This window comes from Callithrix jacchus, chromosome 2, assembly GCF_049354715.1.
Source record: "Callithrix jacchus isolate 240 chromosome 2, calJac240_pri, whole genome shotgun sequence".
In the NCBI taxonomy this organism is placed as follows: Eukaryota; Metazoa; Chordata; class Mammalia; order Primates; family Cebidae; genus Callithrix; species Callithrix jacchus.
The window spans coordinates 158,076,898-158,091,228 of NC_133503.1; the positions used below are offsets into that span (position 1 = coordinate 158,076,898).

General features: G+C 37.7%; 1 pseudogene; it reads left to right on the forward strand.

Annotated features, from left to right (window-relative positions):
- The first annotated feature begins 3,775 nt into the window (after positions 1-3,775).
- LOC100405683 (NADH dehydrogenase [ubiquinone] 1 alpha subcomplex subunit 5 pseudogene) lies at positions 3,776-11,628 on the forward strand (annotated as a pseudogene).
- Positions 11,629-14,331: the final 2,703 nt, after the last annotated feature.

Here is a 14,331-nt window from a genome sequence, read left to right on the forward strand (position 1 = left end):
TTTGTGGGCTATAAGATCTCTAAGCAACTACTCTCTATCCTGCTGCAGAAAGAAGCCATCGACAATATGCAAATGAAAGGACATCATTGTGTTTCAGTAAAACTTTCTTTATGAAAACAGAGATAGTTTTAATTTGGCCCAAGGGCTGTAATTTGCAGATCTATGCCATACCTGATTCTTCTTCTAGTACAGTGAATGTATACTATAACTGAAACATTTCAATGTCAACTTACTATTCTTTCTGCAGATAAGAAAAGAACTATAAAGTTTTTTTTTTTAGGCTAGGTGACTATATTATTTAATGGCTGAGGTTTTAATATGACTCTGGAATTTAGTATGACTCAGATTCCATTGACTCTGTCTTAGCTTTTGAAGAGGTCATTCTTTTTATTCATTCCTTTCACTTGAATATTCAGGATATTGAAGGAAGCCACAAAGAAAATGAAGAAAGAAGCAATTAATTCTGAAATGCAGAAGAAATAGACAAGAGAATCCTGAAAAGAAAGGCCTAAGCCAGGCGTGAAAATTTGTAAACAATAGTATGTACTGGTTAATGAGTAAGACAGAAAATATCAGAGAACAAGTTCATCATTTACAGCTTCCTTCTTGGGTATCCGAAATAGTAGCATAAAGCCAGAAAGTCCCTCCAGAGGTCATCTTCTCTTGTTCTTCACCTTCAGGCAAGTGGATGTCTAAATAATTTAAAATGACAGTGTGGAGGACTCCAAGTCTTTTAGAGATTTGACAGATCTTGAGAGAAACTTCAGAAGAACAGACCTGAATCTAAATCTCAGTGATTTGAAAAAGTTAGATTGTCATATGATCTGAATGTATTACCAGAAATGGCAAGCATGTTTGACAAATGTGCAAAGAAGCACTGGATTGTGGTTGTCAGTTATTATTATACTTTTATTAGGTTGTTTTACATCTTAATTTTTTTCTTCAAAAACTAATTCCCTGTCCTTCATTATAATAGGTTTAAAATGTAATATCATTACTCCAACATTTTACAGCTTGATTGTAATATTTGCTAAGAAATCGCATTGCCATTTTTCTCCACTAACATACATTGACTTAATTGAAGGGAGATTAGTTTAAAGTGTCTAAGACACTACTTTAAAACATTAAAACAAAAGTAAATGTCTATTATTAGCACCTCAGATTTTACTTCTTGTTGGGATATGGAAAGTAGAGAGTATAGGTGTCTATATAATGCTCAAACACATGAAATGCTTCTTTGAATTTAGGTGACTATATGAATTACTGTCCAAATTGAAATTACAAATAATGACATCAAGAAACAGAGGCAAGCCACACATGAATAAATGGCCACTCATCTTGAAGTTAAAAAGAGGATGATTCCATATGCATGAGTGACCAATGCACACAGGAGACTGATTACTTAAGAGTCAGCAACTAAAAATGTAAAATTTGAGTTTCTTCTAAATTCTATATACATATGTGAACATATGCAGATATATATATATATATATATATATATATAAAATCACACCTTTTAAAATAAATGAACATTGGCATTTCATTAATTACTGTTGTATAAAAATATATTGTCTATGTAAATAATTATCTAAAAAACTTAAAACATTCTTCTTATGCAAAAAGTATAATTAATATTCAACATACAAGAATAAAAGATGTATTTTTACTAGTTAATTTGAAGTAGTCAATCAAATAAGAATGTCATGAAAGAAACATCCTTACTAAAAAGGGGAATAGACTAGAAGAATAAAAGTCACTTCCTTGCTAAGATTTTCTGATAAGCCATCACATCTGTTGCCTATAAGATTCACATTCTGTTCACAATGACAGAGACTCTATTCCCCATGGGTTACAAGATGCGTTTCTGGGAACCAAATTCATAGAAGCACCATATCTCAGCCATATGCACACCTTATGGTGGGGCCACATGTTGTTATTTCTGGGGCAGTAACTTTAACCCTACACTCTGCTTGATGCTTTACATTTTTTCACATTTATTCAATGCTTGTAGAAGGACATGTTGTCTATGTGTAGTTGTAAGATCCTTGCAAAGAGTATTAGCTTTAGGGACTGCATTCATGTTGCTCAGTTTCTGAAATCTCTGGTCAGTATATTCATTCCACATTTAAGCTGTAATAACAGGATTTTAAAACTCAAAAAGCATATAGGTGTTTATAGTATTCTCTGATGGCAGTTTGTATTTCTGGTAAGTGGTGAAATCCCTTTATTATTTTTATTGTGTTTATTTGATTCTCCTCCGTTTTCTTCTTTATTAGTCTAGCTATCATTCTATCTATTTTGTTATTATTTTCCAAAAAAAACAAGCTCCTGCATTCATTGATTTTTTTGAAGGTTTTTTTGTGTCTCTATCCCCTTCAATTCAGCTCTGATCTTATTTCTTGTCTTCTACTAGCTTTTGCATTCGTTTGCTCTTGTCTTTCTAGCTTTTTTAATTGTGATGTTAGGGTGTTGATTTGAGATCTTTCTAGCTTTCTGATGTGGGCATTTAGTACTATAATTTTCCCTCTAACACTGCTTTAGCTGTGTTCCAGAGATCCTGGTACATTATCTCTTTTTTCTCATTGGTTTCAAAGAACTTCTTGATTTCTGTCTTAATTTTATTATTTACCCAGGAGTCATTCAGGAGCAGGTTGTTCGACTTCCATGTAGTTGTGTGGTTTTGAGTGAGTTTCTTAATCCTGAGTTCTAGTTTGATTACATTATGGTCTGAGAGACTGTTTGTTATAATTTCAGTTCTTTTGCATTTGCTGAGGAGTGTTTTACTTCCAATTATGTGGTCGATTTTAGAATCAGTGCCATGTGGCACTGAGAAGATTGTATATTTTATTGATTTGGGGTGGAGAGTTCTGTAGATGTCTATTAGGTCTACTTGATTCAGAGCTGAGTTCAAGTCCTGAATGTCCTTGTTAATCTAGAACAAAAGGATAAATTTCTGGAGATATACACCCTCCCAAGACTAATCAAGGAAAGAATCAAATCCCTGAATGGGCCAATAACAAGTTCTGAAATTGAGGCAGTATTTAATAGCCTACTTACAAAAAATGCCCAGGACTAGATGGATTAACAGCCAAATTCTTCCAGAAGTACAAAGAGGAGCTGGTACCATTCTTTCTGAAACTATTCCAAACAGTTGAAAAGGAGAGTCTCCTTCCTTATTCATTTTATGAAGTCAGCATTACCCTGATGCCAAAATGGGGCAGAGACAAACACACAAAAAGAAAACTTCAGGCCAATATCTCTGATGAATATGCATGTGAAAATTCCCAATAAAATACTGGCAAACCAAATCCAGCAGCATATCAAAAACTTATCCACCTCGATCAAGTTGGCTTCATCCCTGGGATGCAAGGCTGGCTCAACATACACAAATCAAGAAACATAATCCATCGCATAAACAGAACCAAAGGCAAAAAGCCACATGATTATCTCAATAGATGCAGAAAAGGCCTTTGATAAAATTCAACGTCCTATAATGTTAAAAACTCTCAATAAGCTAGGTATTAAGAGAACATATCTCATAATAATAATAGCCCTTTATGGCAAACCCACAGCCAATATCATATTGAATGGGCAAAAATAGCAAAGACACTTTGAAAATTAGTAAAGACATCTCGGTTTTCAAGATGGCACAGTAAGAACAACTCAGGATCGCAGCTCTCAGCGAATGCTCAGAGGGTGAGTCAAAGCCACATTTCCAGACAGATCTTTGTTAACCACAGAATGGGGAAAGTCCCAGGTGTAGGAAAGACACAGGATGCAAGCGCAGCCAGTTTGGCTGTTGCGGCCACTTCAGCCGGTGCTGCAGCTTAGGCCCTCCCCAACAATCCGCACAAAACACATGGGCCCTGGTGCCCTGCTAAACTGGCAATCTGAGATTTGGGAGGGCAGATTAGCATATCCATCTGATTAAACGAGACTTGGACAGTGAGCCAGACCAGGAGATTCCTGGGAAGTGGCGTTTGAGCCAGCGCAGTGGCTAGCTGCATGGGAAATCACACAGATCCTGGTGCTTTAACAATGGATGACTGAAACACCTGGGAGAGAGCCATCCATTAAACTTAAAAAAAAAAAAAAGAAAGAAAGGTGCTCTGAGGCAGGGAGCCAGGTGAGCGGGCTCGGCGGGTTTCACCCCCACAGGGACAAACAAAACGGCAACTCGAAATGCTCCGGGTGGAGAGTTTCACTGCCAGCACAGCTGAACCCAGGATGGTGCAGCTCGGTAGGGGAGGGGCGTTCACCATTACCGAGGATATCCGCCCCTATGGAGGTACACTCCCATCACTGACGCAGCCTGCCACTGCTGAGGCAACATGCCATAACAGTGAGACTCCTCTGCAGGGTGGAGCTGGTGGCAGCAGGGCAGAGCCTCCCGTGGAACCTGCAGCTGCAGGGCAAAGCCTGCAGCAAAGGGCCCACACCACATCAGCAGGGTGGAGCTTTGGCAGGCAAATAGCGACTAGACTGCCTCCTAGCTGGGCAGGATAGTGCCATGGACACTCATAAAGAAAGCCCCAACCCCCCGAGACAGAGCATCTGAGGAAAAAAATGGGTTCTAAGAGTTGTGCTACAGCAGAATTAAACGCACCTGCCTAACAGCCCTGAATGAAAAACGGAGCTCACAGCTCAGCACTTGAGCTCCTATAAAGTACAGACTGACTCCTCAAGCAGCTCCCTGATCCCTGTATATCCAGAGTCACCTCAAAAAGGACTGATCAGACTGATTAGGCGGGCACCATTCTGGGACAAAGATAGCAGAAGAAGAAACTGGTAGCATCCCTCACCGTTCTGTAGCTGCTACAGGTGTACCCCAGAGAAGCAGGGCCTGGAGTGGACCTCAGCAGTAATACCGCAGAGGAGCTAGACTGGTAGAAGGAAAACCAAGTAACAGAAATACCTCATCATCAACAATCTGGGCGTCCACTCAGAGACCCAATCGAAAAGTCATCAACTACTCAGCTGACAGGTGGATAAATCCACAAAGATGGGAAGAAACCAGCACAAAAAAAAGAAAAACACCCGAAACCAGAACAACTCACCTCCTACAAAGAACCAAAACTCCTCACCAGCAAGGGAACAAAGCTGGATGGAGAATAACTGTGACGAAATGATGGAAATAGACTTCAGAAGGTGGTAATGAGAAACTTCTGTGGGCTAAAAGAACATGTTCTAAATCAATGCAAAGAAACTAAGAACCTTGAAAAAAGATTTTAAAAAAGATTCAAGGAAATGATAACAAGAATGGATAACTTAGAGAGGAATATGAATGAATTGAAGGAGCTGAAAAACACAACACGAGAACTTCGCGAAGCATGCACAAGTTTCAACAGCTGAATTGACCAAGCAGAAGAAAGAATATCAGAAGATGAAGATCAACTCAATGAAATAAAACAAGAAACCAAGATTAGAAATAAAAGCGCAAAAAGGAATGAAAAAGTCTCCAAGAAATGTGGGACTATGTAAAGAGACCTAAACTACGTTTGATAGGTGTACCAGAAGGGGTAGAAGAAAATGCATCCAAGCTGAAAAATACTCTTCAGGATATTATCCAGGAAAATTTCCACCACCTAGCTAGGCAGGCCAACGCTCAAATTCAGGAAATACAGAGAACACCACAAAGATATTCTGCAAGAAGAGCAACCCCAAGGCACATAATCGTCAGATTCACCAGGGTTGAAATAAAGGAGAAAATACTAAGGGCAGCCACAGAAAAAGGTCGCGTCACCCACAAAGGCAAGCCCATCAGACTCACAGCAGATCTCTCAGCAGAAACCCTACAAGCCAGAAGAGAGTGGGGGCCAATATTCAACATCCTTAAAGAAAAGAACCTTCAACCTAGAATTACATGTCCAGCCAAACTGAGCTTCATATGTGAAGGAAAAATAAAATCCTTTGCGAACAAGCAAGTACTCAGAGATTTTGTCACTACCATGCCTGCTTTACAAGAGCTCCTGAAAGAGGCACTACACATAGAAAGGAACAACCAGTACCAGCCATTCCAAAAACACACTAAATGCTAAAGAGCATCAACAAAATGAAGAATCTGCATCAACTAACGGGCAAAACAGCCAGCTAGCATCAAAATGGCAGTATCAAATTCACACATAACATTATTAACCCTAAATGTAAATGGGCTAAATGCACCAATCAAAAGATACAGACTGGCAAATTGGATAAAAAATCAAAACCCATCAGTGTGCTGTATACAGGAAACCCATCCCACATGCAAGAATACACAAAGGCTCAAAATTAAGGGATGGAGGAAGATTTACCAAGCAAATGGAGAGCAAAAACAAGCAGGAGTTGCAATTCTTGTCTCTGATAAAATAGACTTTAAAGCAACAAAGATCAAAAGAGACAAAGAAGGTCACTACATAATGGTAAAAGGATCGATACAACAAGAAGAGCTAACGATCCTAAATATATATGGACCCAATACAGGAGCACCCAGATATATAAGGCAAGCTCTTAATGACTTACAAAGAGACTTAGACTCCCACACAATAATAGTGGGAGACCTTAACACTCCACTGTCAATATTAGACAGATCAACCAGACAGAAAATTAACAAGGATATCCAGGGCTTGAACTCAGACCTGGAGCAAGCAAACCTGATAGACATTTACAGAACTCTCCACCCCAAATCCACAGAATATACATTCTTCTCAGCACCACATCACACCTACTCTAAAATTGACCATGTAATTGGAAGTAAAGCACTCCTCAGCAAATGCAAAACAATGGAAATCATAACAAACAGTCTCTCAGACCATAGTAATATCAAGTTAGAACTCAGAATTCAGAAACCATCTCAGAACCGCACAGCTTCATGGAAACTGAACAACTGGCTCTTGAATGTTGACTGGATAAACAATGAAATGAAGACAGAAATAAAGAAGTTCTTCAAAACCAATGAGAATGAAGACACAACATGCCAGAATCTCTGGGACACATTTAAAGCAGTCTCTAGAGGAAAATATATAGCAATAAGTGCCCATATGAGAAGAATGGAGAGATCCAAAATTGACACCCTATCATCAAAATGGAAAGAGCTAGAGGAGCAAGATCAAAAAAACTCCAAGCCCAGCAGAAGAGAAGAAATAACTAAGATCAGAGCTGAACTGAAGGAGATAGAGACACGAAAAACCCTTCAAAAATCAATAAATCCAAGAGCTGGTTTTTTGAAAAGATCAACAAAATAGACAAACCACTAGCCAGATTGATAAAAAAGAAAAGAGAGAACAACCAAATAGATGCAATAAAAAATGATAAAGGGGAAATCACCACAGATTCCACAGAAATTCAAACCATCATCAGAGAATATTACAAACAACTCTCTGCACAAAAACTAGTAAACCTGTAAGAAATGGATAAATTCCTGGACTCCTGTGTCCTCCCAAGCCTAAACTAGGAGGAAGCTGAAACTATGAATAGACCAATAACAAGGTCTGAAGTCGAGGCAGCAATTAGGAGCCTACCACACAAAAAAGTCCAGGTCCAGATGGGTTCACAGCCGAATTCTAAGAGACACGCAAAGAGGAGCTGGTACCATTCCTTCTGAAACTCTTCCAAATATTCCAAAAAGAGGGAATCCTTCCCAAATCATTTTATGAGACAAACATCATTCTGATACCAAAACCCGGCAGAGATCCAACAAGAAAAGAAAACTTCAGGCCAATATCCATGATGAACATAGATGCAAAAATCTTCAATAAAATATTGGCAAGCCGATTGCAACAGCAAATCAAAAAACTTATCCATCATGATCAAGTAGGATTCATCCCGGGATGCAAGGCTGGTTCAACATATGCAAGTCTATAAACGTAATTCACCACATAAACAGAACCAAAAACAAAAACAACATGTTTATCTCAATTGACGCAGAGAAGGCATTCGACAAAATTCAAGCCCTTTATGCTAAAAACCCTCAATAAACTCGGTATCGATGGAACGTATCTCAAAGTAATAAAAGCTATTTATGGCAAACCAACAGCCAATACCATACTGAGTGTGCAAAAACTGGAAGCATTCCCTTTGAAATCTGGCACTAGACAAGGATGCCCTCTGTCACCACTCCTATTCAATATAGTACTGGAAGTTCTAGCCAGAGCAATCAGGCAAGAAAAAGAAATAAAGGGTATTCAAATAGGAAAGCTGGAAGCCAAATTGTCTCTATTCACAGATGACATGATAGTATATCTAGAAGACCCCATCGCCTCAGCCCAAAAATTCCTGAAAGTGATAAGCAACTTCAGCAATGTCCCAGGATATAAAATCAATGTGCAAAAATCACAAGCATTCCTATACACCAATAACAGACTTAAAGAGAGCCAAATCAAGAACCAACTCCCATTCACAATTGCTACAAAAAGAATGTAATACCTAGGAATACAACTCAAAAGGAATGTAAGGGACCTCTTCAAGGAAAACTACAAACCACTGCTCAACGAAATAAGAGAGGACACAAACAGATGGAGAAACATTCCATGTTCATGGTGAGGAAGAATTAATATCATGAAAATGGCTATACTGCCCAAAGTAATTTACAAAATCAACGCTATCTCTATCAAGCTACCACTGACTTTCTTCACAGAACTGGAAAAAACCACCATGAACTTCATATGGAACCAAAAGAGAGCCCGCATAGCCAAGTCAATTCTAAGCAAAAAGAACACAGCGGGGGGCATCACACTACCTGATTTGAAACTATACTACAAGGCTACAGTAATCAAAACAGCATGGTACTGGTACCAAAACAGAGATATAGACCAATGGAACAGAACAGAGACATCGAAAGCAACACAACTTATCTACTACCATACAATCTTTGATAAACCTGACAAAAAGAAGCCATGGGGAAAGCATTCCCTGTTTAATAAATAGTGTTGGGAAAACTGGTTAACCATGTGCAGAAAGCAAAACCTGGACCCCTTCCTGACACCTTACACTAAAATTAACTCCAGATGAATTAAAGACTTAAACATAAGACCTAGCACCATAAAAACCCTAGAAGAAAATCTAGGCAAAATCATCCAGGACATAGGAGTAGGCAAGGACTTCATGACCAAAACACCAAAAGCATTGGCAACAAAAGCCAAAATAGACAAATGGGACCTAATGAAACTCCACAGCTTCTGCACGGCAAAAGAAACAGTCACTAGAGTGAATCGGCCACCAACAGAATGGGAAAAAATTTTTGCAGTCTACCCATCTGACATAGGGCTGATATCCAGAATTTACAAAGAACTCAAACAGATTTACAGGAAAAAAACAAACAAGCCCATTCAAAAATTGGCAAAGGATATGAACAGACACTTTACAAAAGAAGACATACAGGAGGCCAACAAATATATGAAAAAATGCTCATCATCACTGGTCATTAGAGAGATGCAAATCAAAACCACATTGAGATACCATCTCACGCCAGTTAGAATGGCGATCATTAAAAAATCTGAAGACAACAGATGCTGGAGAGGATGTGGAGAAAAAGAAACACTTTTCCACTGATGGTGGGAGTGTAAATTAATTCAACTATTATGGAAGACAGTGTGGCAATTCCTCAAGGCCTTAGAAATAGAAATTCCATTTGACCCAGCAATCCCATTACTGGGTATATATCCAAAGGACTATAAATCGTTCTACTATAAGGAAACATGCACACAAATGTTCATTGCAGCACTGTTAACAATAGCAAAGACCTGGAACCAACCCAAATGCCCATCGATGATAGACTGGATTGGGAAAATGTGGCACAGATACACCATGGAATATTATGCAGCAATCAGAAATGATGAGTTGGTGTCGTTTGTAGGGACATGGATGAATCTGGAGAATATAAATCTCAGCAAACTGACACAAGAACAGAAAATGAAATACTGCATATTCTCACTCATAGGTGGGTGATGAAAAATGAGAACACATGGACACAGGGAGGGGAGTACTAAACACTGGGGTCTATTGGGGGGAAAAGGGGAGGGCCAGCGGTGGGGGGGAGCTGGGGAGGGATAGCCTGGGGAAAAATGACAAATGTGGGTGAAGGGGAGAAAGGAAGCAAAACACCTTGCCTTTTGTGTACCTATGCAAATGTCTCACACATTCTGCACATGTACCTCAAAACCTAAAATGCAATAAAAAATTTTAAAAATAATGAGTAAAGACAATGTTGCCCTCTATCACCACTCCTATTGAATACAGTATTGGAAGTTCTGGCTAGAGCAACCAGGCAAGAGAAAGAAATAAAAAGTATTCAAATAGGAAGAGAGAAAGTCCAATTATCTCTGTTTGCAAATGACATGATTTACAGTTAGAAAACCCTATCATATCAGCCCCAAAACTACTAAAGTTGATAAGCAACTTCAATAAACAAAATCAATGTGCAAAATCACAAGCATTCCAATGCAGCAACAATAGACAGAGAGCCAAATCATGAATGAACTCCCATTCACAATGCTAGAGAGAGAATAAAATATCTAGAAATACAACTTACAAGGGATGTGAAGGACCTCTTCAAGGAGAGCTACAAACCACTGCTCAAGGAAATAAGAGAGGACATAGACAAATGGAAAAACATTTCATTCTTATGGATAGGAAGAATCAATATCATGAAAATGGCCATACTGCCCAAAGTAATGTATAGATTCAATACTATTACCATCAAACTACCATTGACTTTCTTCTCAGAATTAGAAAAAGCTACTTTAAATTTTATATGGAATCAAAAAACCCCATATATAGCCAACACAATCCTAACAAAAAGGACAAAGCTCGTTGGCGCTGTCACGGCGGGTGTGCTGAAGAAGACCACTGGCCTTGTGGGATTGGCTGTGTGCAACACTCCACACGAGAGGCTAAGAATATTGTACACAAAGATTCTTGATGTTCTTGAGGATATCCCTAAAAATGCAGCTTATAGAAAATATACAGAACAGATTATAAATGAGAAACTGGCTATGGTTAAAATGGAATCAGATGTTCAAAAATTAGAAGACCAGCTTCAAGGTGGTCAATTAGAAGAGGTGATTCTTCAGGCTGAACATGAACTAAGTCTGGCAAGAAAAATGGTGCAGTGGAAAACATGGGAGCCATTAGTGGAAGAACCTCCTGCCGATCAGTGGAAATGGCCAATATAATTATTAAGTGATTTTGGTGGGTTGGTGGGAAACTGATGTAATTAAATATTCTGTTCTATTAAGAGCATGTTCATTGACATAATCAAGAAAACTGATATAGAAAATATCTAGGAAACTTAAAATTAGTGATTATGGTAATTCAGTCATGTGAATCCATTTTTGATTTGTAAAGTAGTCACACAAATTATTTCAAAGATATTTCTATGAACAGAGACGTCATGGGAAGATTTGAGAATTAATTAGAAAAATTCCTACAGATCTTCAGTATAGAGGCCATAATCAAAAAGTAAAGTTTCTTTAGTAGTATGTTCAATATATCATTCATTTTAAAAAATTATCCTGAAGAAGAAAAGAAAAGGTCCTTAATTATTATGGTCTAAACAAATTTATAGATCACTGTTTGAGGTAAAAAATTTGTGATATTTTCAAATGTGATAAAATAGCACAAATGACTGGTAATAAAATTTGAAATTATGGTTAACCTCCTTAACTGTGATCTTATGGATGTAAAGTAAAATTTAAATATATAGTTATATATTGATTACAGAATCCATAATGCCATTTTTAGTCATTATTTGAATTATACCATTTATTCTGTTTTCTTAGTCTTAATTTTATTACATATTGTTGTTACTATATTTGAAAACCATCAAATTAGAATATGTTGTACAGTTGAAGAAATTGACTTGATACTTGAAAGAAATATTTTCCACTGCATAGAGGTATTTGGAAAAACTTTTCCTTTTGTTGTATTTGTGTAAGTTAGCTTTCTGGCCCATAGCCTTTTAATTTTTTAATCAACCTAATTACATCAGGATAGAGGTAGAATTTCTGTAAAAGAAGAGACATTAAGAGTTCCTGAAATTTATATCTGGCATATGGGCAGGCTTATATTCAAAACATCTTAGTCATATGACTATAAATTCAAAGTGGAATCACTAAGTAGTTTGCAGTACGTTTCTAATATAAGTGTAGGTGGGTATCAAAACAAGACAAATGCTGTTCAGGGAAAGAAGTTGGCAAGGTTAAATTTAAACAAAAATAAAATTACATGTGTTTTTGCCTTTTCTTCCTAAAAAAAAAAAAAAAGGACAAAGCTGACTTCAAGCTATGCTACAAGGCTACAGTAACCAAAACATGGTACTGGTGCCAAAACAGATGTATAGAGCAATGGAACAGAATAGAGACCTCAGTAATAACACCACACGTCTACAACCATCTGATCTTTGACAAATGTGACAAAACAAGCAATGGTGAATGGATCTATTCAATAAATGATGCTGGAAAAATGGCTAGTCATATACAGAAAACTAACACTGGACCCCTTCCTTATACCTTATACAAAAATTAACTCAAGATGGATTAAAGACTTAAATGTAAAACCCAAAACCATAAAAATCCTAGAAAAAAACGGAGGCAATACCATTCAGGACATAGGCATGGGCAAAGACTTCATAATTAAAACACTAAAAGCAATCACAGAAAAAGCTAAAATTGACAAATGGGATCTAATCAAACAAAACAGTTTCTGCACAGCAAAGGAAACTATCATCAGAGCGAACAGGCAACCTACAGAACGTGAGAAAGTTTTTGCAGTCTACCCATCTGACAAAGATCTACTGTCCAGAATTTACAAGGAACTTAAACAAATTTACAAAAAGAAAAGGAGCCTATCAAAAAGTGGGCAAAGGATATGAACAGAAACTTCTCTAAAGAAGACATTTATGTGGCCAAGAAACATATGAAGAAAAAAACGCTCAGCATCACTGATCATTAGAGAAATGCAAATCAAAACCGCAATGAGATACCATCTCATGCCAGTCAGAATGGTGATTATTAAAATGTCAAGAAGCAATAGATGCTGGTAAGGCTGTGGAGAAATAGGAACACTTTTACACCATTGGTGGCAATGTAAAAGTTCAACCATTGTGTAATACAGTATGGCAATTCCTTAAATGGAAATGTCATTTGACCCAGCAATCCCATTACTGGGTATATACCCAAAGGAATATAAATCATTCCACTGTAAAGACACATGCAACATATGTTTACTGCAGCACTATTTACAACAGCAAAGACATGGAACAAACCCAAATGCCCATCAATGATGAAGTGTGATACATACACACCCTGGAATATTATGCAGCTATAAAGAAGAATAGTTTACAGGGAGATGGATGAAGCTGGAAGCCATCATTCTCAGCAAACTAACACAGGAACAGACAAGCAAACGCTGCATGTTCTCACTCATTAGTGGGAGCTGAACAATGAGAACACATGGATACAGGGAGGGGAACATCACACACCAAGGCCTTTTGGGAGTGAAGGGCAAGAGGAGGGAACTTAGAGTGCAGGTCAATAGGTGCAGCAAACCACCATGGCGCATGTATACCTATGTAACAAAGCTGCCTATTCCGCACGTGTATCCCGGAACTTAAAGTAAAATTTAAAAAATAAAAATAAAAAAGTAAAAAGGCAAGAAACACACAGACTTTATGAGCTCTTTGGTGACTATTTACACTGGTTTATTGTGCCTAGTATATTGAATGGATAAGGAACACATTTGAGAGATACATGGTGGCAAATAGGTATTACACTTCTGGACAATTCTATGGTGCTTGAATTTTGCCAAAGCATCTTGAACTATTTTTTAGACACATGGAACTACCAAAACTTGAAAGTCAGTTTCCCAAGTATTAGTCCACATATATATTTCAAGGGGACTTCAATTCATATGATTCCAATTCATTTATATTTACATCATTGAGATATTCCCTGGAGCTGTTGTTTTCTTTTTAAAGCTTAAGATCGCTTTCGTTAGCTCTTTTTTATGAATCAGAAAAGTTTGTTTCCTTTAGGTCCAATTTCTAAGAGAGGTTGTAGTTGAGTTCTATACTGATATTTTAGAGAAGACTGGCCTTGCCGAAATAGTGTACATGGTTTTTTTTTTTTTTTCTTTTTCTTTTTAAAGAAACAGGATTTTACTCTGTTGTCCAGACTGGAATGCAGTGGTGCAATCATAACTACCCTAACCTCAAACTTCAGGGCTCAAATAATTCTGATTCAACCGCCTGATTAGCTAGGACTACAGATGCACACTACCATATTTATCTAAGGTATTTTTTGTTTTGTTTTGTTTTTGCTTCTTGTAAAGTCAGGGTCTCACTATGTTTATCAGGCTGGT